This window comes from Pseudophryne corroboree, chromosome 7 (assembly GCF_028390025.1).
Source record: "Pseudophryne corroboree isolate aPseCor3 chromosome 7, aPseCor3.hap2, whole genome shotgun sequence".
In the NCBI taxonomy this organism is placed as follows: domain Eukaryota; kingdom Metazoa; phylum Chordata; class Amphibia; order Anura; family Myobatrachidae; genus Pseudophryne; species Pseudophryne corroboree.
Window position 1 is genome coordinate 49328839 of NC_086450.1, and position 27199 is coordinate 49356037.

Here is a 27199-nt window from a genome sequence, read left to right on the forward strand (position 1 = left end):
ATCTCATCCCATTCCCAACTAATCCTAACTGTAAAATCAGGACAGTTCCGAAAGGTCTGATCGCTCCTCTGGCAAGTGCAGGGTTCCACAGGGGGATTCCAAAAATGGGAGATACGAGTCTGATAGATACTGCTCTTTAAAATATATAAACACTAATACTGAGAATGATATCCTAGTAAGTGTAGATAGATAAAACACATACAGTACAGCAGCATGGGTTCTACCAATAAATCAGAGCAATATACAGAGCTGTAACTAGAAATTTTAGCACATGGCAAAAGAAGGAGAATTGAAAGCTCCCAAGCCCTCAAGTGTAACTACATTCTCGTAACTTACTGTATCCCTACCCCCCCCCCCCCCCCCCCACACGCCTCCCCTTCTGATCTGCGCCCTGGTGGCTGCCCTCATGCGCTGCCCAAGTAACGTCCCTGGCTCCAAATATAGCACAAGGTGGTCCAACTAAACAGGGAGAGGACAGGATTCTAAAAGGGTGAGATAACAAGTGCCAGAGGGCACCATATGAAATGAGAAACATTGCAGGCTTACCCCAGGTGTGCCAGTGCAAATACTGTAAGTAACTCTGGGGCACAATGGGTTACGGCAGATATAACATGTGCAGAGAGAGTTAGATTTGGGTGGGTTATATTGTTTCTGTGCAGGGTAAATACTGGCTGCTTTATTTTTACACTGCAATTTAGATTTCAATTTTGAACACACCCCGCCCAAATTTAACTCTCTCTGCACATGTTACATCTACCCCTCCTGCAGTGCACATGGTTTTGCCCATTAGAGGAAGATTTCTCTTTTGCGATCAACCTTGAATTAGGCCCTGTGTTCCTTCCCTAGAAGCCAGAATCTTAAGAGATCCCTCACTATTTCGGGAGCCTCGGCCAGTCGGCAGGTATGGCTAGAACATTACTGACAAACACAGGCTACTGTATGTGCATATTAGTTCCATATAGGTTATCACGCAATAGGCTTTCCTCATGCACAAAAAATGCAAAAATTCCTTTGCTGGTAGCCTAAAGCTGAAAGAGCATATTACCTGAATGCTCCGCAGGAATGTTGCTAGATTTTGGAGAGCAATAAATTGCATTATTTTGTTCTGTTTGTGGTAGAAAAAATTTAAAATCAAATACACAACACCAATGTAGGAGCTTTTGCTTGTGAAAATGTCATGTGCATGGCTGGCGGGTGAGTCACTGCTTCAACCACTGGAAAGTCAAAATATGATACCAGATACCATATACCATACTGACGTTTGAGGTTTCTTCTGAAACTCAAGGTGTGTGCTCTATTTCACTCAGTGCATGTGCTACAGCCTGGCTCTCTGCACAAGGGATATATATGGGTCTGGTTCCGGTATGAATGGTCGACCATGTTATGGTCGACAGTCATTAGGTCAACCACTATTGGTCGACATTGACATGGTCGACATGGACACATGGTCGACACATGAAAATGGTCGACATATGAAAAGGTTGACATGAGTTTTTTAACTTTTTTTGGTGTCGTTTTTTGCGTAAAAGTGACTGGGAACCCCAATTAGTGCACCGCGTCCCCTCGCATGGCTCGCTTCGCTCGCCATGCTTCGGGCATGGTGCCTTCGCTCCGCTACCGCTTCGCTCGGCACACTTTACCGTTCCAATCGTAGTCCATGTGGATCGTAAAGTATGGAAAAGTCCCCCCCCCAAAAAAAAGTTAAAAACCTCATGTCAACCTCTTCATATGTCGACCTTTCATGTGTCGACCATTTTCATGTGTCGACCATGTGTCCATGTCAATGTCGACCAATAGTGGTCGACCTAATGACGGTCGACCATAACATGGTCGACCATGTGAACGGATACCATGGGGGTTGGGCCTTTCTCATATAGGAAGGCTTGGATACTCTGGCCATAAACCTACAGTACGACTCACTGAACCCCTAGTTATGGTAAGAGATGGAAGGTCCATCGTGACACACGTCATTGTGCATTTTCTGCACACTGTTTTAGTGTCTGATTGACACGATTCAATGCAATTGAAGACTGGGATCATATCTGAAACACGATGAGAAGCAAAAGAAGGAGAAGGTTTCGTCAAAGGTGCATGTTAAAAAAAATAAACTAAACAACACCAAAAAAAATATGAAAATCTATTGCACGGACGGTGGGGTTTTTTAGTTGCATTTTAATATACGACACAAAACTGCAAAACAGCACTTGGAAAAAAAACATGTTTACTGTACACTAATAACTAACAGCATAAAAAACACAACACTATTTTACTTTCTTCTTTCAATACATTTTTAGTAATCTAAATTTGCATTTATTACAATGTGCTAGACTCTATACTGAAGACTGGGGTTTGTTCACACCCATCTACAGTATACAGGGCCTGATTCTGCGCTGGGAATAGAATGAACAAATAACTGCTTGTGGGGCAGATTTAACATGTGCAGAGAGACTACGACTAGAGAGGGTTGTGGCCAAACTAAAAATCTAAATTGCAGTGTAAAAATAAAGCTGTCCAGCAATTATGGGCTGTGTGCAAAAGCAGCCGGTATTCGGCCCACATGCAAAAATAAATCATGTATTTGCACCCTGATGTTTTACGTACACCTCCAATGATTTTGGATCTGCAAATGCACAGAAGTCGCTGGCTTTATGGGGCGGTGAAAGGAAGCGTTGCACAAAACAGTGTCATCCCGGTCCCATTTTCTGGGCGTGCCACATCCTGCGTCACAGCTGCACTGGCTACAGCAGCGTGAATTTCCTAGTCATCATGAGTAAACTGAGGGTTATTCAGATGACCGATATTCACACAGATCATCTGATGGTGCATCCTCGGATGTAGCAGCGGTTGACATAAGGATGCAGCGAGCATCTTTCTACTACAGGCGCCTCTTGCAGCCTTTGCATATTTTAGCACAGCTGCTGCATGCAAAGATGCAGCAGCTGTGCTAACCGCATCCATCACTCAATGAAGACCACAGTCACTTGGTCTTTTTTAAAAAGCATCACTAATACCCCTTTCAGACATAAGCCAAAAACTTGGGTCCAGAATATGTCTGAAAGGTCTGACCTGACTTTTATCCGAAAGGTGCGACCTTGGTCTTGATGACCCAGGGTATGCCTAAAAGAAATTCATTGGCCGGGGACATCATCTCCAACTACCCACAGCCGGAAGTCCCAGGTCACTGGAAGACCCAGGTCCGGTGTGAAGGGTGATGGCCTGGGAATAACCCGGGTCGTCGGCCACCCCCTGTTCTCTGTGTCCCGGGTCCGAGCCAGGTTGAAATCAGGGTTTTATGTCTGAAAGGGGTATAAGAGGCATCTAGTGAGCATTTTGGTCCACACTCCCCACATACACAATGGAAGAAGCCATCAAGGAAAAAGTGGTCACATTTCAATGTATAATATTCAAGTTCCAGCTTGGCTCTGCACAGTTTGCACAGCCCACCTCTCACATCTGGGAGTTGAGTAAAAGCTTCATCCTCCCATACAGTTTTGTTTAATATCATTAAAATAACTGTTAAAACAAGCGGGGCCTATTTATCATTTTGAATGCGGATATGATCTGATAATTATGCCCCGAACTCGCAATGCAAAAATTATTTTCACATGTATTTCTCAAAGTGGGGGGGCCAGGAGAGGTTCCCAGACAGCCCTGTCCTGTAGAAGGGCAGACGCAAAGTGATATCTTCCTAGCCTGGACGCAGCGAGCATATTGCATGGCGATCAACGCTTTCAATATGTGGGCTGCTTTCGCAACCAGAAATGGAGGAACCGCAGCAGATATTTCTATATAGCCTCCTTTATACATCTTACGGATGCTTAATTTTTGTGATATCCTTCACAAAATTGTTGTTTTGTCAAAGCACAGAAACATATCACCAGTAATCACCTGTAGTTTTGCTACCATGGAACTTTTCACTCTCTGATGAACGCAGACCATCTAGGGTTAGTGAGCAGGTTTATCTTATTGTATAGTTCCCTTTTCAAGTTTATTCCCATATATTTTTAAGCTTATGATTAGTAACTACTACTGACAGGAGGGAACATTGGCCTCTCCTATCTTTTCTGGAGGCAATTTCACTCTCAATCCACTACTCATTCCCAAAACTCTGGTACCTCCACCCACATTCACAAACCAGCCAGCCTCTAGCTGTAGAAAACACAATTCTTATGATAGATTCTCAAAATGTGTTACAGTACCTTTGGTAGCAGTAAAAAGATGAGCTGGGCTCAGCAGTTTGTCCTGAGAAGCCATATAACGGGATACTGAACTAAACTAGTAAATCGAGGGTCTTGCCAGCAGTCATTTACTGGCATGTTTTATTTTACTGACTAGTGTCATGTTTTCTTATGCTTTTAAATACAGTGATCGGAGCAGAGTGTTGCGGCTCTCAGTGCACAGCCGGATTTCAGCAAAAAGCTTTTAATGAAGAACTCTACTAACATTCAATTTATTTATTTTTAGGGGCTAGGGATCTGCCACGCTTCCCACAAAAGACATAGCAGCCATGTGCCATGTCTGGGAACCCAGCAATTTAAATGCCACTGATTGCTTACGTTCCCAGACATGATACCTGGATCCTATGCCTTCTTCAGGTTTAAATGTCCCCCCAGTGCAGTATATAGATACCACTGAAAGGATAACGGTCTGTCCTGAGCACTGAAGAAGGGACTTTTCCCAATACCTTATGTTAGACATTGGACAGAGGCAATCCACCACTTGTGGCAGGGTCTAGTTCATAGTTCTTTAACCTAGGTTATTCAGCATCATTTATACTGCACCCGTGTGCAGTCTTCTTTCCCCTGCCGCTCTTGGAGATGACATCATCTCCAAGCACTGGTGATCCAGCTCCCCCTTCACTGCAGCCCTACTTGGGTCCTTCCGAGGTCCGACCTTGCTCTTTACCTGGGTTAGATTGCCTGGGTCACGGGACACGGGTAATTTTTTTTCTGACCCTTTGCCACTGAGCCACAACCCACGATAACCTGGCAATAACCTGGGTAATTGCGGCAGTAGAAAAGGGGTATACAGGTTGAGTATCCCTTATCCAAAACGCTTGGGACCAGAGGTATTTTGGATATGGGATTTTTCCGTATTTTGGAATAATTGCATACCATAATGAGATATCATGGCGATGGGAACTAAGTCTAAGCACAGAATGCATTTATGTTTCATATACACCTTATACACACAGCCTGAAGGTAATTTTAGCCAATATTTTTGATAACTTTGTGTACTAAACAAAGTGTGTGTACATTCACATAATTCATTTATGTTTCATATACACCTTATACACATAGCCTGAAGTTTATTTAATACAATATTTTTTAATAACTTTGTGTTTTAAACAAAATTTGAGTACATTGTGCCACAGAAAACAAAGATTTCACTATCTCAGTCTCACTCAAAAAAGTCCGTATTTCGGAATATTCCGTATTTCGGAATATGTGGATATGGGATACTCAACCTGTACTGTATTTACTAAAGTGTGGCTTTATAAAAGTGCAGATGTTGCCTATAGCAACCAATCTGATTCTAGCTATTATCTTCTAGAAGGTGTTAGATAAATAAGTACAATCATATTGGTTGCACTTGACAACACCTCCCCTTATATAATCCCGCACTTTAGCAAATATACTCCCTATAATACAAAATGTATGTATGGATATACTTTGCCACATACAGTACAGTGTAGATCTGGTATGCGTTTGCCCTGCAAAGATCATATAGAACATATAACTGCAACACAGTGCCCTATGCAACAATGTCACAGATAGAAATCATTTTATCAGATTCATGGAAGTCTAACAGGAAATATATGATATATGTTAGACGCCGGTAGCGAACACGGGCGAGGCACATATAGTATACATAGTGTGGTATATCAACATTCAGAACACTGAGTAATTTAAGGTAATGATGTATTCTACAAGGACTGTGCCCTTCTAGGAAATAATTATATGAATATGACTGTAGGACAACGTACTGTATATGGGATCCCCCAACAGACACACCCTTGCTTTGGTTTGGCAGCACCAAGACTAGCCCACAGCCATGAAACCGGTTCCATGACAGCTTCCTTAGAAAGTAGCTGCATTTAATGAATTCACCCCCTGGGTGACCCAGCTGAGCCTTGCACAACACATGAGTCTTCTGCAATTCAGACCTGCACTATAGTTACTGTTTCCCAGTAGTGTTAGGGATGGCCAGATCTACGCTCCCCTGTGGTCTGTCCCCAATCGTAGTCCGCATGGATGGTCAAGTATGGAAAAAAAAAAAAAAAAAAAAAAGATTTAAAAAAAACAGGTTGACCTTTTCATGTGTCGACCATTTTCATTTGTTGACCATATGTCCATGTCGACCAATAGTGGTCGACCTAATGACTGTCGACCTTAACATGGTCGACCATCCAAACGGATACCGTACTGGAAGTTGGGAAGATGTAACATGTGCAGAGAGAGTTAGATTTGGGAGGGATGTGTCCAAACTGAAATCTAAATTAGAGTGTAAAAATAAAACTAACTAACATTTGGGGGCTGCATGCAAAAAAAAGCCTGTATTTACCCTGCAGAGAAAAAATCTATATGTATTTGTTTCCCTTGCATCACAACATGGTTTGTTCCAGATACAATAATACCCCTTTCACATCGCACAAATAACCCGGTATCGACACGGCATATTGCCGTGTCGACACGGGTCAGTGTGCGATGTGAAAGCACTTTGCGAGAATTAGTGGGTCGCCTGACACGGTAATTCAACCCGGTATTAAAGAAGGATTATACCCGGGTTGAATACCGGGTCAGGTGCAGTGTGAATGGGAGCCGCGTCGATGCGACACGGTTCCCATTCACAGCATAGGGAGATGCGGCGCAGGAGATGAGCTCATCTCCCAGCGCCGCCTCCACCCCCCGCCACTGTTGCTGCTGTGCCCCCCCCCCCTCCGCTGCTATGGCAACCGACCCGGTATATTGCCCCGTCGGAAAGCCAGCAAAGGAGAGCAAATGCCAGATCCCACCCGGTAAGGATCCGTTTCTCTTACCGGGTGGGATGCAGCATTTGCAATCTGAAAGCGGTATAATACTGTACTTGTTCCTTTGTTTTACTTCCAAATCAGAATCGGGTACATATTAGGCATAATGAAGGGATTTTGACATTTCTTCATGCATGATTGACAACCAATACAAAACATATTGGAGATAATGGTCTGTTGTTGTTGTTTATTATTACTACTATAATATATAATATCATAATACACTGCCTTGTTGGAGCTTACAGACTAAGAAGAATATTTATCATAGCTTGGAAAGAGATAAAGTGGAGAGAGATAAAGGGGTCTACTCCTGAAGCAGTGAAAAGTGTAGAGAAGTGAGCCAGTGGAGAAGTTGTCCATGGCAACCAATCAGTTTTCTGGTAACATTTATAAAATGCATTTAAAAAATTATACGTAGCAGCTGATTGGTTGCCATAGGCAACTTCTCCACTGACTCACTTCTCCACACTTTTCACTGCTTCATGAATAGACTTCAAAGTACCAACCAATCGGCTCCTAACTGGCACTTTTCAAACACAGCCTGTAACATGGCAGTTAGAAGCCGATTGGTTGGTACTTGATCTCTCTCCAAACTTTTCATCAGTTTGCCCTAAAGTACCAACCAATCAGTTTCCACTTGTCATTTTACAAGCTGTGTTTGAAAAATGACAAAAGCTGATTGGTTCAAACTCCACACAAACACGGCCCTGTTTGGACTGAAACCTTTGAAACCAGTGCGTTCTGTTGGCCGTGCTTCTCCAATTGAATACAATGCTTCTCCAATTGAATACAATGATATTCATTATATGATTGAAGTATTTTTAAAATATAAAATAGGATGTCTGCCCTACCTGAGCTCAAGATCTATAGTTATGATATTATTGTGCACATTCATTTAGTTGCGAGGTTCTGCGCAATGTGCGGCTGCGCACACTTGTGGTTATTGCGGTAGGTGAGACCTCAACAGGGTGCAAGCGAATGTAAGCAAGGCTTACCCGCTCTACTATTCCAGTGCTAGAGCGTGACATTCCAGTAGATAATTGAATCTGCCTCTAGGAGTTAGGTGTTTAGCCAGATACTGTCCATTCCCCTGTGTCACATTGCGGTATGTTGTATAGACTGTACACAGGTACTGTAGTTGTCAAATTAGAACTGTGAGGAGCATAACAATGACAGTCCCCTGCCGTTACCACAACACAACCTTGGCTTATAACAGAGCTGTACTGTTTTTCTCGTAAACGCACCTTTATATCACATCTGTGCATTTTGAAGTGTGATAACATCCAACAAACTTTAGAATAAATAGTATGGGAATATTACAGACACGAAAGTAGTTGTAAAGGTTAATAATTCAGCTGGTTGTGGAGTATAAGCGCTGATCTCAGCTGCAGATCAGTAAACAATCGCACTTATGTCACCCTCCAGCTCCTCTCCTCTGGGAACTAGCACCAGTGGGAGAACAGAAACTCCAAGGAAGGTTTTAAAAGTTGATGGAAGCGGAGAGGGAGGACGACGGCCTCAGAGTGTTGGCTCAGCAACGTTAAATCTAAGGGTGGACGTGTCAGAATCAGTATTGGGAACACATTATTGGAAGTGATAAAGGGTGAAACAGACAACTAACAGCTTGTCAGATGTACGTTTCTATTCTAGCCTAACGCTCCTCTACAAGCCTGGTACTGTAAGCAGCACTTCCCTGGAGCAAACACGGAAATGCTTCATACTGTATCATACATCTAAGGGGGGTATTCAATAGCTGTCGGAAGCTGCCGTCTTGTCGGAAAGACGGCAGCTTCCGACAGATTAAGGTCGGAAGGGGTTCAGACCTATTCATTAGCGGGCCATTTTTTCAGACTTGTCGGAAAGCTGTCGGAATGCACGTGGATCGGCGGCTTGTCGGAAACTGGGCCAAACCCGACAGGTTTTAGCCCCGTTTCCAACAATGTCAATCCGACTTTTTAAAAAGTCGGATTGCCATTGTCGGGTTCGGGCCTTACCTGTCGGGTTTGGCCCGGCACTGAATAGCGCTTAGATGGAACCTTTCCGACAATGCTTGTCGGAAAGGATCCAACTCTTTTTGAATACACCCACTATCCTCAATACGCCACGTAGCGTGAGATTCCTGGCGCGACTCAGCCGCCAGGTCCCGTGCAACTCTGCTAGTTCTGGGCGTCTTTTATTTGTAGAAAATGCGTCTTGGGGTCTAATTCAGATCTGATCACAGCAGCAAATTTGTTAGGTATTGGCCAAAACCATGTGCACTGCAGTGGGGCAGATGTAACATGTGCAGAGAGAGTTAGATTTGGATGGGGTGTGTTCAAACTGAAATCTAAATTGCGGTGTAAAAATAAAGCAGCCAGTATTTACCCTGCACAGAAAAAATATAACCCACCCAAATCTAACTCTCTGTGCACATGTTATATCTGCCCCACCTGCAGTGCACATGGTTTTGCCCATTAGCTAACAAATTTGCTGCTGCGATCAGATCTGAATTACCCCCTTATACCCCTTTTCCACTAGAGTAGCACGGGTCGCAGCCGTGTCGCCTGACACGGCTGCGACCCGTGCTACAGCCCCCTGCAGACAGCGCTCACCAACCCGGCAATTGCCGGGTTGGTGACGCGCTAGTGACGCGGCAGGGGCGGCGCTGGGAGATCACATGATCTCCCAGCGCCGCCTTCCCTATGCACTGTGAACGGGAGCCGTGTCGCCTCAACACGGCTCCCGTTCACACTAGACAGCTAGTCGGGTTGAACACGTGTTCAACCCGGCTAGCTACCAGGGTAGGATTCCCGGATCACTTGATCCGGGAATTTGCCGGGGGACCCGTTTCCACTAGGGAAAAACACAGGTAAATGCGCGCCCCCGCGCATTTACCCGTGTTTTAAGGAGCTAGTGGAAAAGGGGTATTAGTCTTAAAGCGATGCAACTAGGATGCACCAGGAGACTGTTTTGATTAATTTAATATGCGACACTTGTATATCTGTGTGTGACTGAGTCTGTATACGGAGCACAACGGACCTTGTATTGAAATAAGCTGCAGCTGCTACATTGTAGCACTTCCTATACAGATTCAGAGACTCAAGCTGGGTACACACTTGAGCGATCAGCATTCGTTGCGACATCGGAACGAATGCCCTTGAGCGGGAACTGCCCGTACACATCAGAACAAGTTTAACAAAAAGGACGGAACTATGATGTTCTGCCTGTCATTAGCATAAAGGTCGCTAGCGAAATCACTAGTTTTGATGTGCAGCAAAATCAAACCTAGCGACCACGGGAGCACGCAATCACCCGTACACACTGAGAGATGTAGGCGATTTGTGATTACATCGGGCCGATACCGCTCCGGTGTGTCGTACACAGATTTACAGGTGTCACATATCAAGTGTATCAGCCCTGTCGCTTGGTGCATCCTGGCTGTATCTGCAAAAAAAAAAAAAAAAAAAGACACCCGACACTAGCGCCTGGCGCACTGACAGGGGCTGTTTGGCGCAACTGCAGCAATGCTGTATCATGATACATCTGTACAGTGGGGTTTTTAAGGGACACACTTTAGGACATGTTGAGCAACATTCGCTGTCTGCATTCTCCGTGTCGGGATGCTGGTGTCGGTCATGTGACAGCCGGGATACCATACACAGCACATGCTTTGTACAGGCTGAAGACTTATAGGCCCTACACACTAGGCGATATTAGTGAATCATTAATGAACGTGATACCGTTCATATCTTTCAGTGTGGAGGCACCAGCGATGAACGATGCGCGGCTCCGCGCTCGTTCATCGCTGGTGCCCCGCCGCTTGTGCATGCAGGACAATATGGATGATCTGCGGATCGCGCAGTGTGTAGGACCCTTTACTGAATACAGAAAGTGATGTTTTAGCACTTCCTGTTTCAGCAATACTGATAAAGACGCTTAACCAATCACAGCATAGAAAATTACTGTATATCGATCATAATTTGCACATCTGATCACTTAACCCTTACTGTGCCAGAGCGAATCTTGCATGTGCCACAAGCCTAGGAAGGCAGTGTTTGATGAATGATATGCCGATATGTTGTAAGGATTGTGAACTACTGTACAGTATATTGCATTACATTTGCTTGGCTAATAATAAGAATTTACTCACCGGTAATTCTATTTCTCGTAGTCCGTAGTGGATGCTGGGAACTCCGTAAGGACCATGGGGAATAGACGGGCTCCGCAGGAGACTGGGCACTCTAAAAGAAAGATTAGGTACTATCTGGTGTGCACTGGCTCCTCCCTCTATGCCCCTCCTCCAGACCTCAGTTAGGGAAACTGTGCCCGGAAGAGCTGACACAACAAGGAAAGGATTTGGAATCCAGGGTAAGACTCATACCAGCCACACCAATCACACTGTACAACTTGTGATAACCATACCCAGTTAACAGTATGAACAACAACTTAGCCTCATTTAACGGATGGCTCATAACAATAACCCTTTAGTTAAGCAATAACTATATACATGTATTGCAGAGAGTCCGCACTTGGGACGGGCGCCCAGCATCCACTACGGACTACGAGAAATAGAATTACCAGTGAGTAAATTCTTATTTTCTCAGACGTTCTAGTGGATGCTGAGAACTCCGTAAGGACCATGGGGATTATACCAAAGCTCCCAAACGGGCGGGAGAGTGCGGATGACTCTGCAGCACCGCATGAGCAAACTCAAGGTCCTCCTCAGCCAGGGTATCAAACTTGTAGAACTTAGCAAACTTGTTTGACCCCGACCAAGTAGCAGCTCGGCAAAGCTGTAAAGCCGAGACCCCTCGGGCAGCCGCCCAAGAAGAGCCCACCTTCCTTGTGGAATGGGCTTTCACCGATTTTGGATGAGGCAATCCAGCCACAGAGTGAACCCGCTGAATCGTGCTATAGATCCAGCGAGCAATAGTCTGCTTCGAAGCAGGAGCGCCAACCTTGTTGGCTGCATACAGAATAAACAGCGAGTCAAACTTTCTGACTCCCGCCGTTCTGGAAACATACATTTTCAAAGCCCGGACTACGTCCAGCAACTTGGAATCCTCCAAGTCCCTAGTAGCCGCAGGCACCACAATAGGCTGGTTCAAATGAAATGATGATACCACCCTAGGGAGAAATTGGGGACGAGTCCTCAATTCTGCCCTGTCCATATGGAAGATCAGATAAGGGCTTTTACATGACAAAACCGTCAATTCTGACACACGCCTAGCCGAAGCTAAGGCCAATAGCATGACCACTTTCCACGTGAGATATTTTAGCTCCACGGTCTTAAGTGGCTCAAACCAGTGGGATTTCAGGAAATCCAACACAACGTTAAGATCCCAAGGTGCCACCGGTGGCACAAAAGGAGGCTGAATATGCAGCACCCCCGGAACAACGTCTGAACTTCAGGCAGTGAAGCCAGTTCTTTTTGAGAGAAAATGGATAGGGCCGAAATCTTGACCTTTATGGATCCTAATTTTAGGCCCATAGTCACTCCTGACTGTAGGAAGTGCAGGAATCGACCCCGCTGGAATTCCTCTGTAGGGCCTTCCCGGCCTCACACCAAGCAACCTATTTTCGCTATATACAGTGAAAAAGTCTTGCTGTCACGTCTTTCCTAGCCTTTATCAGCGTAGGAATAACTGCATCCGGAATGCCCTTTTCTCTGACGTCCTAGTGGATGCTGGGAACTCCGTAAGGACCATGGGGATATAGCGGCTCCGCAGGAGACTGGGCACAAAAGTAAAGCTTTAGGACTACCTGGTGTGCACTGGCTCCTCCCCCAAGCCTCAGTTAGATTTTTGTGCCCGGCCGAGAAGGGTGCACACTAGGGGCTCTCCTGAGCTTCTTAGTGAAAGTTTAGTTTTAGGTTTTTTATTTTCAGTGAGACCTGCTGGCAACAGGCTCACTGCATCGAGGGACTAAGGGGAGAAGAAGCGAACTCACCTGCGTGCAGAGTGGATTGGGCTTCTTAGGATACTGGACACCATTAGCTCCAGAGGGACCGAACACAGGCCCAGCCTCGGAGCTCGGTCGCAGAGCCGCGCCGCCGGCCCCCTTACAGAGCCAGAAGCAAGAAGAGGTCCGGAAAATCGGCGGCAGAAGACATCCTGTCTTCACCAAGGTAGCGCACAGCACTGCAGCTGTGCGCCATTGCTCCTCAGCACACTTCACACTTCGGTCACTGAGGGTGCAGGGCGCTGGGGGGGGCGCCCTGAGCAGCAATAAAAACACCTTGGCTGGCGAAAATACATCACATATAGCCCCCAGGGCTATATGGATGAATTTTAACCCCTGCCAGATTCCACAGAAAAACGGGAGAAAAGGCCGCCGAGAAGGGGGCGGAGCCTATCTCCTCAGCACACTGGCGCCATTTTCTCTCACAGCTCCGTTGGAAGGAAGCTCCCTGGCTCTCCCCTGCAGTTACTACACTACAGAAAGGGGTTAAAAAAGAGAGGGGGGCACTAATTAGGCGCAGTATAACAATACAGCAGCTATAAGGGGAAAAACACTTATATAAGGTTATCCCTGTATATATATATATAGCGCTCTGGTGTGTGCTGGCATACTCTCCCTCTGTCTCCCCAAAGGGCTAGTGGGGTCCTGTCCTCTATCAGAGCATTCCCTGTGTGTGTGCTGTGTGTCGGTACGTTGTGTCGACATGTATGAGGAGGAAAATGAGGTGGAGGCGGAGCAATTGCCTGTAACAGAGATGTCACCCCCTAGGGAGTCGACATCTGAGTGGATGAGCTTATGGAAGGAATTATGTGAGTCAGCTCTTTACAAAAGATTGATGACATGAGACAGCCGGCGACTCAGCCTGTGCCTGTCCAGGTGTCTCAAAAGCCATCAGGGGCTCTAAAACGCCCGTTACCGCAGATGGCAGATACAGACGCCGACACGGATACTGACTCCAGTGTCGACGATTAAGAGACGAATGTGACTTCCAGTAGGGCCACACGTTACATGATTGAGGCTATGGAAAATGTTTTTACACATTTCTGATAATACCAGTACCACTAAAAAGGGTATTATGTTTGGTGAGAAAAAACTGCCTGTAGTTTTTCCTGCATCTGAGGAATTAAATGAAGTGTGTGATGATGCGTGGGTTTCCCCCGATAAAAACTGTTAATTCCTAAAAAGTTATTAGCATCATACCCCTTCCCGCCAGAGGATAGGGCACGTTGGGAAACACCCCCTAGGGTGAATAAAGCGCTCACACGCTTGTCTAAACAGGTGGCACTACCGTCCCCGGATACGGCCGCCCTTAAAGGAACCTGCTGACAGAAAGCAGTAAAATATCCTAAAATGTATATACACTCACACGGGTGTGATACTGCGACCAGCAATCGCCTCAGCCTGGATGTGCAGTGCTGGGGTGGCTTGGTCGGATTCCCTGACTGACAATATTGATACCCTAGATAGGGACAGTATATTACTGACTATAGAGCATTTAAAAGATGCATTTCTATATATGCGTGATGCACAGAGGGATATTTGCCGACTGGCATCAAGAGTAAGTGCGCTGTCCATTTCTGCCAGAAGAGGGTTATGGACAAGATAGTGGTCAGGTGATGCTGATTCCAAAAGGCATATGGAAGTATCGCCTTATAAAAGGGAGGAGTTATTTGGGGTAGGTCTAACAGACCTGGTGGCCATGGCAACGGCTGGAAAATCCACATTTTTACCCCAGGTAGCCTCTCAACATAAGAAGACGCCGTATTATCAGGCGCAGTCCTTTGGGCCCCATAAGGGCAAGCGGGCAAAAGGCTCCTCATTTCTGCCCCGTGGCAGAGGGAGAGGAAAAAGGCTGCAGCAAACAGCCAGTTCCCAGGAACAGAAGCCCTCTCCCGTTTTCTGCCAAGTCCTCAGCATGACGCTGGGGCTTTACAAGCGGACTCAGGCACGGTGGGGGCCCGTCTCAAAAATTTCAGCGTGCAGTGGGCTCACTCACAGGGGACCCCTGGATCCTTCAGGTGGTATCTCAGGGGTACAAATTGGAATTCGAGACGTCTCCCCTTCGCCGTTTTCCTAAAGTCTGCTTTACCGACGTCTCCCTCCGACAGGGAGGCGGTATGGGAAGCCATTCACAAGCTGTATTCCCAGCAGGTGATAATCAAGGTACCCCTCCTGCAACAGGGAAAGGGGTATTATTCCACGCTGTTTGTGGTACCGAAGCCGGACGGCTCGGTGAGACCTAATTTAAATCTGAAATCCTTGAACACTTACATACAAAGGTTCAAATTCAAGATGGAGTCACTCAGAGCGGTGATGGCAAACCTGGAAGAAGGGGATTATATGGTGTCTCTGGACATCAAGGATGCTTATCTCCATGTCCCAATTTACCCTTCTCACCAAGGGTACCTCAGGTTTGTGGTATAGAACTGTCACTATCAGTTTCAGACGCTGCCGTTTGGTTTGTCCACGGCACCCCGGGTCTTTACCAAAGTAATGGCCGAAATGATGATACTCCTTCGAAGGAAGGGAGTTTTAATTATCCCTTACTTGGACGATCTCCGGATAAGGGCAAGATCCAGGGAACGGTTGGTAGTCGGGGTAGCACTATCTCAAGTAGTGTTGTGGCAGCACGGTTGGATTCTTAATATTCCAAAATTGCAGCTGATCCCGACGACACGTCTTCTATTCCTAAGGATGATCCTGGACACAGTCCAGAAAAAGGTGTTTCTCCAGGAGGAGAAAGCCAGGGAGTTATCCGAACTAGTCAGAAACCTCCTAAAACCAGGCCAAGTGTCAGTGCAGCAGTGCACAAGGGTCCTGGGAAAAATGGTGGCTTCCTACGAAGCAATTCCATTCGGCAGATTCCACGCAAGAACTTTCCAGTGGGACCTGCTGGAAAAATGGTCCGGATCGCATCTTCAGATGCATCAGCGGATAACCCTGTCACCAAAGACAAGGGTGTCTCTCCTGTGGTGGTTGCAGAGTGCTCATCTTCTAGAGGGCGCAGATTCGGCATTCAGGACTGGGTCCTGGTGACCACGGATGCCAGCCTGCGAGGCTGGGGAGCAGTCACACAGGGAAGAAATTTCCAGGGCTTGTGGTCAAGCCTGGAGACATCAATTCACATAAATATCTTGGAGCTAAGGGCCATTTACAATGCCCTAAGCCAAGCAAGACCTCTGCATCAAGGTCAGCCGGTGCTGATCCAGTCGGACAACATCACGGCAGTCGCCCACGTAGAGAAGCTGCAAGGATTTTTCGCTGGGCGGAAAATCATGTGATAGCATTGTCAGCAGTGTTCATTCCGGGAGTGGACAACTGGGAAACAGACTTCCTCAGCAGAAGTCTTCCACATGATTGTAAACCGTTGGGAAAAACCAAAGGTGGACATGATGGCGTCCCGCCTAAACAAAAAATTGGACAGGTATTGCGCCAGGTCAAGGGACCCTCAGGCAATAGCTGTGGACGCTCTGGTAACACCGTGGGTGTACCAGTCAGTGTATGGGTTCCCTCCTCTTCCTCTCTTACCAAAAGTATTGAGAATTATAAGACGGAGGGGAGTAAGAACTATACTCGTGGCTCCGGATTGGCCAAGAAGGACTTGGTACCCGGAACTTCAAGAGATGCTCACGGAGGACCCGTGGCCTCTACCTCTAAGAAGGGACCTGCTCCATGCGTTTGACGGCAGGGCGGTTGAACGCCGGATCCTGAAGGAAAAGGGCATTCCGGATGAAGTCATCCCTACCCTGATCAAAGCCAGGAAGGATGTAACCGCAAAGCATTATCACCGCATTAGGCGAAAATATGTTGCGTGGTGCGAGGCCAGTAAGGCCCCGATGGAGGAATTTCAACTAGGTCGATTCCTGCATTTCCTGCAAACAGGAGTGTCTATGGGCCTAAAATTGGGGTCCATTAAGGTGCAAATTTCGGCCCTGTCAATTTTCTTCCAGAAAGAACTAGCTTCAGTTCCTGAAGTTCAGACGTTTGTAAAAGGGGTACTGCATATACAGCCTCCTTTTGTGCCTCCAGTGGCACCTTGGGATCTCAATGTAGTTTTGGGGTTCCTAAAGTCACAATGGTTTGAACCACTTGAATCTGTGGAGTTAAAATATCTCACATGGAAAGTGGTCATGCTGTTGGCCCTGGCCTAGGCCAGGCGCGTGTCAGAATTGGCGGCTTTATCCTGTAAAAGCCCTTATCTGATCTTCCATTCAGACAGGGCGGAATTGAGGACTCGTCCTCATTTTCTCCCTAAGGTGGTTTCAGCGTTTCATCTGGACCAACCTATTGTGGTACCTGCGGCTACTAGTGACTTGGAGGACTCCAAGTTGTTGGACATAGTCAGGGCCCTGAAAATATATGTTTCCAGGACGGCTGGAGTCAGAAAATCTGACTCGCTGTTTATCCTGTATGCACCCAACAAGCTGGGTGCTCCTGCTTCTAAGCAGACTATTGCTCGTTGGATTTGTAATACAATTCAGCTTGCACATTCTGTGGCAGGCCTGCCACAGCCAAAATCTGTAAAAGCCCATTCCACAAGGAAGGTGGGCTCATCTTGGGCGGCTGCCCGAGGGGTCTCGGCTTTACAACTTTGCCGAGCAGCTATTTGGTCAGGGGCAAATACGTTTGCTAAATTCTACAAATTTGATACCCTGGCTGAGGAGGACCTGGAGTTCTCTCATTCGGTGCTGCAGAGTCATCCGCACTCTCCCGTCCGTTTGGGAGCTTTGGTATAATCCCCATGGTCCTTACGGAGTTCCCAGCATCCACTAGGACGTCAGAGAAAATAAGAATTTACTTACCGATAATTCTATTTCTCGTAGTCCGTAGTGGATGCTGGGCGCCCATCCCAAGTGCGGATTGTCTGCAATACTTGTACATAGTTATTGTTAACTAAATCGGGTTATTGTTGTTGTGAGCCATCTATCCAGAGGCTCCTCTGTTATCATGCTGTTAACTGGGTTCAGATCACAGGTTGTACGGTGTGATTGGTGTGGCTGGTATGAGTCTTACCCGGGATTCATAAATCCTTCCTTATTGTGTACGCTCGTCCGGGCACAGTATCCTAACTGAGGCTTGGAGGAGGGTCATAGGGGGAGGAGCCAGTGCACACCAGGTAGTCCTAAAGCTTTACTTTTGTGCCCAGTCTCCTGCGGAGCCGCTATATCCCCATGGTCCTTACGGAGTTCCCAGCATCCACTACAGAGTACGAGAAATAGAATTATCGGTAAGTAAATTCTTATTTTCCGCTATGATCCGGCGTTCAACCGCCATGCCGTCAAATGCAGCCGCGGTAAGTCTTGGAACAGACAGGGCCCCTGTTGCAACATGTCCTGTCTGAGAGGCAGAAGCCCTGAGTCCACTGAGAGCATTTCTTGCAGCTCCGGGTACCGAGTCCTTCTTGGCCCATTCGGAGCAAAGAATATTGTTCTCACTCCTCCTTTTATTACAATTCTCAGCCCTTGGGTATGAGAGGAAGAGGAGGGAATACATAGACCGACTGGAACACCCAAGGTGTTACTAGTGCGACCAAAGCTATCACCTGAGGGTCCCTTGACCCGGCTTAAAACCTTTTTTAGCTTTTTATTGAGGTGGGACGCCATCTAGTCCACCTGAGGCAGTTCCCATCAATTTGAAAACTGCGTGAAGACTTCCTGATGAAGTCCCCACTTTCCCGGGTGGAGGTCGTGCCTGCTGAGGATAAGGTGATTAACCGATGCATCTGAAGAGGTTATCCGGACCACTTGTCCAGTAAGTCCCATTGGAAGGTCCTCGCATGGAACCTGCCTAAGGGGATGGCCTCGTATGATGCCACCATCCTTCCCAGGACTCGAGTGCAGTGATGCACTGACACCTGTTTTGGTTTTAATAGATTTCTGACCAGTGTCATGAGCTCCTGAGCTCTCTCTATCGGGAGATAAATCCTTTTCTGGTCTGTGTCTAGGATCGTGCCTAGGAGAGGCAGATGAGCTGTAGGAACCAACTGCGACTTTGGAATATATAGAATCCAGCCGTGTTGCCGTTACACTTCCAGAGAAAGTGATACGCTGTTCAGCAACTGCTCTCTTGATCTCGCTTGTATGAGGAGATCGTCCAAGTACGTGATAATAGTGACACCTTGCTTCCGCAGGAGCACAATCATATCCGCCATTACCTTGGTTATGACAAGCCCGTACCGCAATTCTGAGGTACGCCTAATGAGGTGGATAAATTGGGACATGAAGGTATGCATCCCTTATGACCCGATTCACGATAAAGTTTCCCTCTTTTTAGGCTTGCCCTGACCGCTCATAGCGATTCCATCTTGAACTTGAACCTTCTCAGGTATATGTTCAGGGATTTTTAATTCAATATGGGTCTGACCGAACCGTCTGGTTTCGGGATTACAACATGGTCGAATAATAACACCCTCTTGTTGAAGGAGGGGACCCTTGACCACCACCTGTTAAAGATACAATTTGTGAATTGCAGTTAACACTGGCTCCCCCTCTTGGGGGGGAAGCCCGCAGGGCCTCGGTGAGGCGGCATCTTCTCACAGTCCAGCTTGGATCCCTGAGACACAATATCTATTGCCCAGGGACCTAACAGGGAGTGAACCCACTTGTGGCTGAACTTACGAAGGCGTGTCCCCACCGGGCCTAGCTCCGCCTGTGGAGCCCCAGCGGCATAGGTGGATTTTTGTAGGGGCCGGGGAGAACTTCTGTTCCTGGGAACTAGCTGTGCTGATCCCGGCTCTGACAAGAAAGGACGCACCTCAGACTTTCTTGTTTCTTTATTCGAAAGGCTGCAATTAATAATGTCGTGCTTTCTTAGGCTGTGCAGGAATATAAGGCAAACTAGCAGAATTACCAGCTATAGCTGTGGAGACCAGGCCCGAGAACCCTTCTCCACACAATCCTCAGCCTTCCATATGCCTCTTAAGTCGGCATCATCTGTCCAATGCATATTCTACAGGACACGTCAAGCAGAGATCGACATAGCTTTGACTCTAGGACCCAGTATATTCATGTCTCTTTGGGCATGCTTTATAACTATATATCTATCACTTAAGACAGCATCTTTAATATATTTACTAGGGTCTCAATCTCTGCTGATAAGGTACCTGTCCACGCTGCCACAGCGCTATAAACCCATGCCGACACAATCGCCGGTCTGGGTAGTATACTAGAATGTGCACGCTATCTGCAGGATCCCTGAGAATAGCAAGTGCTACCGTCTGTGCAAACAGGACACCCTATGGGAAGATTCTCAACACATCCTGGCCCTAGTGGGGAAAGGATACAGCCTGAGAATTCTCTTGTGGGAAGCTGCCGTCTCTTGTCTGGAGATTCCCGCTCTTTTTCCTCATGAGAGGAGGGAAATTTACCTCAGCATTCTTCCCCTTAAACATGTGTACTCTCGTGTCAGGGACAGATGAGTCATCAGTGATATGCAAATCATCTTTTATTTCAATATCATATATTGAATACCTTCTAGCCATCTTGGCTGTAACTTTGCATTATCGTAGTCGACAGTGGAGTTAAACTCCGTGTCGATACCAGTGTTTGTTATTTTGGATAGTGAGCATTGTGAGACTCTGAAGGTCTCTGTGACATAGGGACAGACATGGGTAGATTTCCTGTCTGTTCCCTAACCATTTGTGCAATAAATTCACCTTAGCACTTACACATATCCAAACAGGTGTCGGCGTTGTCGACGGAGACACCCTCTCACGCACATATCCGCTCTATCACCTCCTTAGAGGAGCCTTTTACCTCAGACATGTCGACACACGTGTACCGACACACCACACACACAGGGGATGCTCTATTTGAAGACAGTTCCCCCACAAGGCCCTTTGGAGAGACAGAGAAAGAGTATGCCAGCACACACCCCAGCGCTGTATAACCCAGGGATTACACTACAACTCAGTGTTTACCCAGTAGCTGCTGTATATACAATTTTTGCGCCTAAATTTATGTGCCCCCCCCCCCTCTCTTTTCACCCTTTGTGTACCAGGATACTGCAGGGGAGAGCCTGGGGAGCTTCCTTCCAGCGGAGCTGTGAAGAGAAAATGGCGCTGGTGTGCTGAGGAAGAAGGCCCCGCCCCCTCAGCGGCGGGCTTCTGTCCTGTTTCTGACTAAAAATGGCGGGGGTTTTACACATATACAGTCACAGACTGTATTATGTGTATTTTTATGCCAAAGGTATTTTTATTGCTGCCCAGGGCGCCACCCCCGCCCAGCGCCCTGCACCCTACAGTGACCGGAGTGTGTGGTGTGCTGTGGGAGCAATGGCGCACAGCTGCGGTGCTGTGCGCTACCTTAATGAAGACAGGAGTCTTCTGCCGCCGATTTCATCGCTTCTGTTCTGTCTTCTGGCTCTGCAAGGGGGACGGCGGTGCGGCTCCGGGAACGGACGATCGAGGTCAGGCCCTGTGTTCGAACCCTCTGGAGCTAATGGTGTCCAGTAGCCTAAGAAGCACAAGCTAGCTGCAAGCAGGTAGGTTTGCTTCTCTCCCCTCAGTCCCACGTAGCAGTGAGTCTGTTGCCAGCAGATCTCACTGAAAATAAAAAACCTAACAAATACTTTCTTTCTAGCAAGCTCAGGAGAGCCCACTAGGAGCACCCAGCTCTGGCCGGGCACAGATTCTAACTGAGGTCTGGAGGAGGGGCATAGAGGGAGGAGCCAGTGCACACCAGATAGTACCTAATCTTTCTTTTAGAGTGCCCAGTCTCCTGCGGAGCCCGTCTATTCCCCATGGTCCTTACGGAGTTCCCAGCATCCACTAGGACGTCAGAGAAATAATATTATAGTCCTGTTAACAGTATTAAGAAGTTGTTCAGTGCATGCTACCATACCCCACTCCAGCTCACGTTCTAAGAAGGGAAAAATATGGATTGAATGACAAAGATATGGAACAAGTGCCAGGGAAATCAGCTCATTATGTGACTTCAGAATAATTCATACAAGTAGCTCCTATTTATCGTCACTGGACTACCAGCGTCTTGGTAAAAAAAAAAAATTAAAAAATCAAACACTATTAAATCCACCCGGATATGACCTTGGAACTGTTTGAGAGAAAATGTGGAAAGACCAGAAACCTGTTCTGTGGGAAGAAAAGACAGGTGGGAGGGAATTTTTGTAAAAAAATAAATAATAAATAAAAAAAAGCCTTTTATTTGACAGGTCCTGGCCAGAAGCCAGAATAACCTGGAGTAGCTGGGAAGGTGCGGAGGGGACTGGCGAAAGGTTTGTTAAGGAATGGGGTGGATGGAATGGGTAGTGCGATTTCAACTGTAACACAAACAAAAGAGTTTGATTAACCCTTGCTTCCCTGCACTTCAGAAGGCAGTGCGATACAGGCCTTATTAGCCAATAAGATAACCCCTTTGCTGCTGGACATTCCCGCGCTACACTAACGTGTACAGTGCTGCGTAATGAAATGTAAAGAGCAGGCTCGGCAACACAGGACTGCCAGTAATGAGCACAGCAGGGCAGACGGAGCTGTGTCTGGTTTCTACTAAAGAGCTGTACGAATACTTTTATGCACGCATTAAAGGTAGGGCTGCAACAAAAATGGCGGCTTGCCAGCTGCACAGGTATGCACTAAGATATACGATGGGCAGTTGCGTATTAGAATAGTGGTCGTCTGGGTAATATCCTGGAAGCCAGAAGGTACCTATACACAGTAGATACAGCAGTATAGATTTGCCTTGAATAAGAAGTTACGTTCTCTATATTACAATTGACCGGAGATGTTCTGCACTGATTTGCTGAAAATACTGTACAAAGTTTACTGTATAGATTATGTTCTCCAGCTGTTGTGGGACTACAAATCTCAGCATGGACTGGCAGGAAGGCAAGAGGGGGGTTAAAAAGCAACACTGGCTTATAATGTATGCCATCTCACATTCACCCCATTCTGTTACACGTTGGTTAAATCATACATGTGTCTACTGCCACCAGGGCTGAGCAAGGGTAGTGAGGGAGACCGTGCAGTGACTGCAACACAAAACTCAACTCAGGACCAAGCCCAGTATGTGATTCTTATACAGCAGAGGTTCTCAAACTCGGTCCTCGGGGGCACACACAGTGCATGTTTTGCAGGTCTCCTCACAGAATCACAAGTGAAATAATTAGCTCCACCTGTGGACCTTTTAAAATGTGTCAGTGAGTAATTAATACACCTGTGCACCTGCTGGGTTACCTGCAAAACATGCACTGTGTGGGCTCCCGAGGACCGAGTTTGAGAACCTCTGGACTAGAGTTTCCTAAACTCCGCCATTACAGGCCAGGTTTTAAGGATATCCTTGCTTAAGCACAGGTGACTTAATTAGTACCTCGGTTGATTTGATTTAACCATCTGGTCCAGCTACAAACGCAGGATCTTCATAAGGGGATTACCTGGCACTCTTCAATAGTACAACTCACTCCAGTGCTCTCCTTGGGTATGAAACCCATGAATATCTATTAGAGAGAAGGTGGCACTTTGGAGTCCTTAGTGTGTAGTTAGACAGGTAGTTCTTTATATATATATATCTCACGCCACTTCAGGATTTTTAAGTGCAGACTTTACTTTCTCAATATTTAGAGGCAACTGTGCACCGTCATCAGGATACATTTACAAAGGTATTTTGGTTTGTATATTTAGCCTAACAATGGGGCATGGTTGACCCTGTAATGTTGAGAAACTACAGCTTGCATTTAAAAATCCTTACGTTCCATAGAGTGATTCACCTGTACTGTATATACTGTATACATCTGTACGTATACTGTACATAGACATACATACAGCATACTTTCAAACATACACACAGCATACATATATACACATATAGCATATACATACATATAACAGACACACACACAGACTACCTCCCCTCCACTGAGTCTCCCGGATTTATGAGGCACTGATTCCCCGCAGCGGCATCACCGTATGTGCGCTTGGTAAAAAAAAAAGAAATCGATCAGCAGCGCTGACAGATCGGTGAACAGGGTACTAGGTACTCAGAAGCCCCCTCCCTGCGTGCGCGTGTGATCTGGTCTCAAGAATGGATATCCTTAAAACCTGGACTGCAATGGCGGAGTTGGGAACCTCCGCTATAGACTACAGTATAATGCGGTGCAATGACAAGTAAGGTACTATATCAGCACGGATGGTGTAGGGGTTAGCATTACTATCTCACAGCACCTAGGTCAGGGGTATGGTTTCCTCCATGGCCATAACTATGTGGAGTTTGTATGTTATTTCTCTAACGTCCTAAGTGGATGCTGGGGACTCCGTAAGGACCATGGGGACAGCGGCTCCGCAGGAGACTGGGCACATCTAAAGAAAGCCTTAGGACTATCTGGTGTGCACCGGCTCCTCCCCCCATGACCCCCCTCCAAGCCCCAGTTAGATCTTTGTGCCCGAACGAGAAGGGTGCACACTAGGGGCTCTCCTGAGCTTCTTAGTGAAAGTTTTAGTTTAGGTTTTTTATTTTCAGTGAGACCTGCTGGCAACAGGCTCACTGCATCGAGGGACTAAGGGGAGAAGAAGCGAACTCACCTGCGTGCAGAGTGGATTGGGCTTCTTAGGCTACTGGACATTAGCTCCAGAGGGACGATCACAGGCCCAGCCTGGATGGGTCCCAGAGCCGCGCCGCCGGCCCCCTTACAGAGCCAGAAGGCAGAAGACGTCCGGAAAATCGGCGGCAGAAGACGTCCTGTCTTCAACAAGGTAGCGCACAGCACTGCAGCTGTGCGCCTTTGCTCTCAGCACACTTCACACTCCGGTCACTGAGGGTGCAGGGCGCTGGGGGGGGGCGCCCTGAGACGCAATAATAAACACCTTGGATGGCAAAAAATGCATCACATATAGCTCCTGGGCTATATGGATGCATTTAACCCCTGCCAAAATACATAGAAAAACGGGAGATAAGGCCGCCGATAAGGGGGCGGAGCCTATCTCCTCAGCACACTGGCGCCATTTTCCCTCACAGCTCCGTTGGAGGGAAGCTCCCTGTCTCTCCCCTGCAGTCACTACACTACAGAAAGGGTTAAAAAAGAGGGGGGGGGGGGCACTAATTACGCGCAGTATTAAAGATACAGCAGCTATAAGGGGAAAAACACTTATATAAGGTTATCCCTGTATATATATAGCGCTCTGGTGTGTGCTGGCAAACTCTCCCTCTGTCTCCCCAAAGGGCTAGTGGGGTCCTGTCCTCTATCAGAGCATTCCCTGTGTGTGTGCTGTATGTCGGTACATTTGTGTCGACATGTATGAGGAGAAAAATGATGTGGAGACGAAGCAGATTGCCTGTAATAGTGATGTCACCCCCTAGGGGGTCGACACCTGAGTGGATGAACTGTTGGAAGGAATTACATGACAGTGTCAGCTCTGTATAAAAGACAGTGGTTGACATGAGACAGCCGGCTACTCAGCTTGTGCCTGTCCAGACGTCTCATAGGCCGTCAGGGGCTCTAAAGCGCCCGTTACCTCAGATGGCAGATATAGACGCCGACACGGATACTGACTCCAGTGTCGACGGTGAAGAGACAAATGTGACTTCCAGTAGGGCCACACGTTACATGATTGAGGCAATGAAAAATGTTTTTATACATTTCTGATAATACGAGTACCACCAAAAAGGGGTATTATGTTCGGTGAGGAAAAACTACCTGTAGTTTTCCTGAATCTGAGAAATTAAATGAGGTGTGTGTGATGATGCGTGGTTTTCCCCCGATAACAACTGATAATTTCTAAAATGTTATTGGCATTATATCCTTTCCCGCCAGAGGTTAGGGTGCGTTGGGAAACACCCCCTAGGGTGGATAAAGCGCTCACACGCTTGTAAGGGCTCTACCCTCTCCTGAGATGGCCGCCCTTAAGGATCCTGCTGATAGAAAGCAGGAGGGTATCCTAAAATGTATTTACACACATACTGGTGTTATACTGCGACCAGCAATCGCCTCAGCCTGGATGTGCAGTGCTGGGTTGGAGTGGTCGGATTCCCTGACTGAAAATATTGATACCCTAGATAGGGACAGTATATTTTTGCCTATAGAGCATTTAAAAGATGCATTTCTATATAAGCGTGATGCACAGCGGAATATTTGCCGACTGGCATCAAGTCAAAGTGCGTTGTCCATTTCTACCAGTAGAGGGTTATGGACACGTCAGTGGTCAGGTGACGCGTATTCCAAACGGCATTTGGAAGTATTGCCTTATTAAAGGGAGGAGTTATTTGGGGTCGGTCTTTCAGACCTGGTGGCCACGGCAACAGCTGGGAAATCCACGTTTGTACCCCAGGTCGCCTCTCAACATGAGAAGACGCCGTATTATCAGGCGCAGTCTTTTCGTGGACAAGCGGGCAAAAGAGTCCTCATTTCTGCCCCGTGACAGAGGGAGAGGAAAAAGGCTGCAGAAATCAGCCAGTTCCCAGGAACAGAAACCCTCTCCCGCCTCTGCCAAGCCCTCAGTATGACGCTGGGGCTTTACAAGCAGAATCAGGCACGGTGGGGGGCCCATCTCAATGAATTTCAGCGCGCAGTGGGCTCACTCGCAAGTAGACCCCTGGATCCTTCAGGTGATATCTCAGGGGTACAAATTAGAATTCGAGACGTCTCCCCCTCGCCGTTTCCTAAAGTCGGCTTTACTGATGTCTCCTTCTGACAGGGAGACTGTTTTGGAAGCCATTCACAAGCTGTATTCCCAGCAGATGATAACAAGGTACCCCTCCTGCAACAGGGAACGGGGTATTATTCCACACTGTTGTGGTACCGAAGCCGGACGGCTCGGTGAGACCGATTCTAAATCTAAAATCTTTGAACACTTACATACAGAGGTTCAAATTCAAGATTGAGTCACTCAGAGCAGTGATTGCGAACCTGGAAGAAGGGGACTACATGATGTCTCGGGACATCAAGGATGCTTACCTTCATGTCAAAATTTACCCTTCTCATCAAGGGTACCTCAGGTTTATGGTACAGAACTGTCACTATCAGTTCAGACGCTGCCGTATGGATGGTCCACGGCACCCCGGGTCTTTACCAAGGTAATGGCCGAAATGATGATATTCCTTCGAAGGAAGGGAATTTTAGTTATCCTTTACTTGGACGATTCCCTGATAAGGGTAAGATCCAGGGAACAGTTGGAGGTCGGTGTAGCACTATTTCAGGTAGTGTTGCGGCAGCACGATTGGATTCTCAATATTCCAAAATCGCAGCTGGTTCCGACGACTTGTCTTCTGTTCCTAGGGATGATCC

The 27199-nt window shown here is 47.0% G+C and overlaps 1 protein-coding gene across 5 annotated transcripts in view; it reads right to left on the reverse strand.

The window, feature by feature from the left end:
* IKZF2 (IKAROS family zinc finger 2) overlaps positions 1-27199 on the reverse strand; it is a 149938-nt gene that overhangs the window by 60837 nt on the left and 61902 nt on the right. The window lies entirely within an intron of this gene.